General features: G+C 35.3%; 1 long non-coding RNA gene across 1 annotated transcript; it reads left to right on the forward strand.

The window, feature by feature from the left end:
• On the forward strand, positions 1–4,188 carry LOC124221332 (uncharacterized). The gene is made up of 4 exons (XR_006883794.2): positions 1–155; positions 320–766; positions 864–995; positions 3,819–4,188. It is a non-coding gene; the product is annotated as an uncharacterized lncRNA (long non-coding RNA).
• The last annotated feature ends 2,050 nt before the right edge of the window (positions 4,189–6,238 follow it).

A 6,238-nucleotide genomic window follows, 5' to 3' on the forward strand; every position in this document is an offset into this window, starting at 1 on the left:
ACCCGTAATCCAGTGACTTTTCAATCCCCAATCAGAGGCGTTCCGGACATTCCGTTCCGTGCGCACTACCAGTATTTGCGAACTGTCAAACAAATCTCTGTATCTGTGTGTGTGCGGTTGCGTAACAAAAGACAAAAATGAATTCGTCAGGTCCTGTAAGTATAAAATTCTTCAGAATACGAAATTCATTTATTTAATTGTTTGTTGTAGTTGTTTAATGAAGTGGAAATAATTAAAACTTTCGTCACGTTTGACCTAATATCATCCAATTTCTAACCTATAATTCGAGAATATTCACATCATCACCTTTTATTTGCAGCCTGTGAAATATGGATACTGTGGCTGACTAATACAAGGTTGTCCAAACATCCTACAACACATATGCTTGTGTGAGTAATACGATTCCGTCTTTGTCAGCGTCGGGTGTCCCTGACACGGAATGCACAGGCCCGGAAGTGCCGACACCCAATCACAGTAGCGCATTTCAAATTCAGCGCTAAAAGGACCGATCGCAATTTGCCGGCGATCGTTTCGTGCGTGTCATTTCCGTATCATGAGACAGTACGAAAAATGCATCCCGTAAATCAGTGGAGCGGGAACGCCTCTGATTGGGGCTTGAAAAGTCACTGGATTCCGGGTTCGTGGAGACGGAACAAATTCCGGACCATGGGACGGCAGCTTGAGGGTTCGCGGCTGCTCTTGGTATTGCAGTTTCTCGATCCCGCTCGATGAGCATGGTAGGACAAAGCGCAACTTCCTAGTATGGGTAAGAACTACGGTAACAGATAGGTAATTTCGTGGATTTTCTTACCGACGAAAAGCGCAATTTATCTGACGGGGAGTCAAACCATGGTAATTTGCAGGATTTTCTTACCGACGATCAATAATTAGACGATGAAAACGATGGTAACGGTGCTAATGTAGAGCATATTTTATTCGACGAGGGTGGGGGTAACCTTCAAAGGCTTGCGCCTGAGAAAGGCTTTGCTGGTAAGGTAGGTGTTTCTATGCAAAATCTCCCTTGCTCCTCTACTTACAATTATTTTTTTCATTGCATCGTGTAATGCCAACATCATTGTGAATCATGGTCCACGACTTTCAGTTACTGTAAGCCGCCGTGTGCTCACTGTAGTGCTCACTATATTCTATCTGCCGTACCACTTATGATATTTTATTTGATATTGTGCATGAACTTGTAACGTAAATCGAGTTCCTTGAAGTACAACTGAGCGCAGATTAAGCCGCTAAATACTACCGTATCTTTCACTATTTCCTGGTTGACAATTTTGTATTGACCAATACCTGCTATATTTTCGTATCTCTTTGTAATATCGTATTTCTTTGTTAATTTAAGTCCTGTTTACTATCTTTGATTTTATCGTAATACAGTGTATTTAGTGTATTCTTTTATCTCGTACAAGCCTCTAAATCTCTCACGATCTCACACAGTTTTCCAATCTCTCGTAAATTATATATAAGAATTTCTTTGCGAATCCCTCGAATTTTTAAGTATCCTATAATTATCATTTCGATTACCTATCGATAGTTCCCGTAAGTCACTGCCAGCAATTTATCTTATCCAATATTCTCTCGTTTAAGCTACTGATTTTTCTGAATTGCTAAGTAACGTCAATCTTTCATGCAAATCACTATCATCTACCTCAAACTCTGTCTTATTCTGCTGTCACTACTCTTCTGAGCTATCATTAATCTCTATAACTATCGATTTCTAATAAGGTTTCTACTCTTTTATTGCAAATTAACAAACTAATAACTACCGTAGCATTGTTTTTGAGAAATTGGGTAAAATCACATCGCCGCGTGACGTGTAGCTTTAATTATATTTTTATATTATATCGCTTATACCGACTAACATCTAATTTTCTCTGCAACTTTCATATTTTGTTAAAAGCCATCGTTTTACGTTATTCTCCTGAAAATATCACAAACTATTACCGTTCGATTTCTTAATTGTTATTGACTTGTAAAATAAAACCTGGTAAATTATTGTTAATTCTTTGACTGACTCGAAACTTGTAAATTCGATTGAAAATATTCGACTAATTGACCTGTTAATTTGTCGGACTTGAGTTTATTTGTTTATTCATAAATTATTTTTCCCGATCATCCCCAGATATGCTAAGCCCGTAATTTATCTAATTTGTTGTGTTTTTCGTCGTTTCTATTTGTTTCTTCGCTACACTATTCCTTAAAATAATATCACATGTTGTTTATGAAGAAATTAAATTTGAAACTACATTTTTTCGCGCATCTTATTCCCATACTGATCATTCGCATATCAAAAATGAATCTTTATATAACGCTAAAACGTAAAAAAAAATTCTTTTTTCATCGCAATGCTGTAACTCACATCCCAAGGAAGATGGCACATTACCACTTAGCAGAAAGATGGCTTTTTGAGTGCTGAAGAACATATGAAATTTTCGCGATTGTCAAACATGGCGTTTTTGGGGGAATTAATGTCTCCCGAAATGAACGTTTTTCAGTTTTCCCCCCTCTATGTCATACAATTTTCACTGAATCACAGTTCACTAGAAATAAGTTTAAAGCTCATGCAATTCAACATATTTTCACAAAAAAAAAACAAAAAAAAACAGTTGCATTTGGATGATTGGGAACAAAATGGTGGCACTTTGAAGAAAACGTGGATTTTTTATTCTCCGAAAAAGATAATTTTCATGAAAATTTAAAAATGGTGAAACACAGGTGATACGTGTCTCATGAAATCGCATGAAGATTGACATGATAAAGTTACAAATCGATCGAAGGTGGTCGCCATACAATTATCGGCGAATCCGTACGGACATGGTCATCGCTATTTCACTCACACGCAAACGAGCTTTAAATATGCACTCTTAAACTTCCCGATAGTATCAGAATTAAGATGTGTAAAGTATTATTTATTAACAGTAAATTCCACATTTTTTGTAATCCGTAACATTAAGTGCTTGGATGTAGCTTATTACTTTTCGTTATTTTTTTTTACGAGACAAGTATTGTAAAATATGTTCAAAATTCGTCTTTGCAGCATATACAACGATTACGAGTACCATTTTTGTTTCATCTTGCATAAATTTCAACGAGACGTTGTTTAGTCTATACCTACCTCCTTTATGAGGTATGAAAATACAGTAAACACGGGTCACTTGTATCCCTCCCGAACTGGTAATCAAGTGGCAGTATTTATATTTGAAGCATCTGTGTATAAGCTTACTGCATTAATTTTTCTAATATGAAGCTGGATACACCACCCTGAAATGTCAGAAAGCAAAAAAGAACGATAATACAAGTTCGATAATTGGAGCATGACTTCTTGCGTTCTGCTGAACCGCGCCTGGAAGGAGTTTGTGATAAATTTTGAAAATAGAATCCTATAATACTCTGAAGGTAACTGCAGCTGTAGACCCAAAGAGATTAGAGGTCAAGTGGCCAGGAAGTGTTAGAACAAGAGTCGGCTATGCGGCGAACCCATTACTCGCCTTTCCCGATGCGAGCGTAACCCTTTGGAATATTGAACCTACGTGTACGAAGGTTTATATTTCTGGCATTATTGGACACAACGGCGCAGCGGTAAAGCAAAGCGTATTAAGTTTTTTACCAGTTCAACGTACTTCTGAGGGCGATGAATACTAGGAATTTTAATTTCACTCGCTCGCTCGTCTTTGTTTGATAATTTTTTCGGTTTTAATTTCCACGCGCTTGGCTCTTGTTTCTCTCTCTTTCTCTCTCTCTCTCTCTCTCCCTCCCATCCTATTCCTTTTTATGCGTAGTAACTTGTCCGTTTTGTTCGGTTTCAGTCCGATTCTTTCACGTTACTGCCGCGCTTTACAGCATTTTTATGGGCGCACGCGCTTGATTACGACAAGAAACCGAGGGGTTAGGACGCCTCTCATGTCATTCTAACGAACGGGAAATCCAGATGCCGGCAACCCTCCAACCGCTGATGGACCAACACTGTGGCGAAACAAAGAAACGAAAAAATCTTGTTAGTCCCGCCTAATGAAAGGACGAGCAATTAACTTGTCTCAATTAATGGATCAACTTCTGTTATATGTGACCTACCTATTTCAATGCTGAAAACTAAGCAGTCTTATCGTTTTCTGGAATAAGAAACATAATTGATAATCCAATAATACAAAACTAACAATAAGATGAACATAATATGCATCTGTACTAATCACACTTATGTGTTTCCTTAAATGCAAAATTAATATTTTACAAGTACGTGTGGAAATCATAGATACCTATGCTACAGTTAACGAAAAAAAGATATCCCCAAAATTGCAGCTCCATTTTGTAACGATATTATGCAAAGTGAAGAAAAAGTGATTTAACGTTACGTGCTTTGAGCAAATACTATACGTTTTAAAGCGCTTCATAAATATAACGTACGTAAACGCTTAAACTCAGGTGTCGCAATCATCAATATCACCTTTCCGGAAGAATAAATGTAATAATTTCCTCTCACACTACAGGAAGACACGGAATAAGACACTTTAATAAACGAATTATAGGTGTATTCTGCCACTATTCGTTCAATCGTCATTGTGATTACATTTTACATACTCGTATTATGTTATACCTTTATTGTGTAAATTTAAGCTTTGCTGCAAACTAGATTTAATGGTTCCGAGTCACTTGTTTCATTTAGAGTCCAGCTAGTCTGCAAGCCTACTTTAATTTACAGCTCATCAAAAAAAAAATAAAAAATTTTTCCTTACTCTGATCTTTTTGTGAATTTTGGTGTTTCAGAACGTAAAATTTGTGAATAAAATCATGATTATATTGTATTGGCTCTAACTTTATTTTATTATTGTATCGTAAGGGGGCATGGTTTCTAATATAATCATGATTTTATTCGTAAATTCTACGTTCTCAAACACGAATATTCACGAAAAAAGTCAGAATAACGAAAAAAATTTTTTTATTTATTTTTGCTTTGCTGTGTATTAAAGTAAGATTGCAGACTAGCCGGACTCTAAATGAAATGTGTTTATGTTAGTATTGTATTGTAAGGAGGGATGGTTTCTAATATAATCATCATTTTATCCATGAATTCTACGTTCTCTAACACCAAAAATTCAAGGAAAAAATCAGGGCAAGAGAAAAAAAAATTTTTGCCTGTAGCTGCATAGTATTTTTTTGATAAACTTCAGATATTAAAAAAAAACATCGCGTGTTTCATCTAAATGTTGCTTTTTTGAGTCATGTATGAAAATTTCGATAAAATAAATAACTAGAGCCAATTTCAAAACACTACGTTTAATCCTAGGTAGGGATGTTGGAAGTGCCACAAAGTATCGATATATATTGTATCGATATTTAAAAAAAATATCAATATCGAAAAAAATATATCAATATATCACTAATGTTTTTTTAAAAATATTTATTTCAAATTGTATAAAAACAACATCGTCAGGAAAACATTAGTTTTTATTGGATAAATTAAATAATTACATTAATCCAGTCAAACCTATATTTTTCCGATAGACATAAAAGCTAGAGAAAAATCTTAGTTTTATATGCTCCGCGCTAAGTTAGCTTCTGTTGTTAGGAACTGTAAGATTTACCGCAAATGGCACTCTCACCAATGAAACTGCGGACGCAGGAGGAAACAAATATTCTGATGCTATTTCCGAAAGGGAAAAAATATTCTGTTCCTATATATCAGTCATAGAGTTAGTTTTCAATTGTAATGAAATACAGATTAGTCAGTGGCAACAACGGAGCCGGTATTAGAAAAAATATTGTTTCTGATACGTTTTCGATACTTGATATTTTATATCGATATATAACAAAGTGAACAAAAAATATCGATACATCGATATTCTTTCGTCAACCCTACTTCCAGGGTTGTTGACATCAAATCTAGCCAAGACCACTCAAATATCTAGATCGACAAGACCGTTTTTAATCAGTGTAATCAAAGAACTGTTATCATGAGCCAGGTCGTACTTTTGTTATATCTTTATTGCATAAATTTAACCTTTGGTGTAATTTAGTTATGATAATTTCGAGTCAGTTGTTCAACTCGGAGTCCTGATAAGCAGGAAGCTTACTATAATAATCGAATAACCGTTATCAAGAGGCGTATTTTAAGTAAGGTATGAAAGTGGATGTATGATTCTTTTTACTTTAAATTTCGATTTAAATATAATCATTTGATATCCCCGAGTTCATTTAAATTGTACAATATATCTAGGCTTAAGATTTGTAT

This window comes from Neodiprion pinetum, chromosome 6, assembly GCF_021155775.2.
Source record: "Neodiprion pinetum isolate iyNeoPine1 chromosome 6, iyNeoPine1.2, whole genome shotgun sequence".
Lineage (NCBI taxonomy): Eukaryota > Metazoa > Arthropoda > Insecta > Hymenoptera > Diprionidae > Neodiprion > Neodiprion pinetum.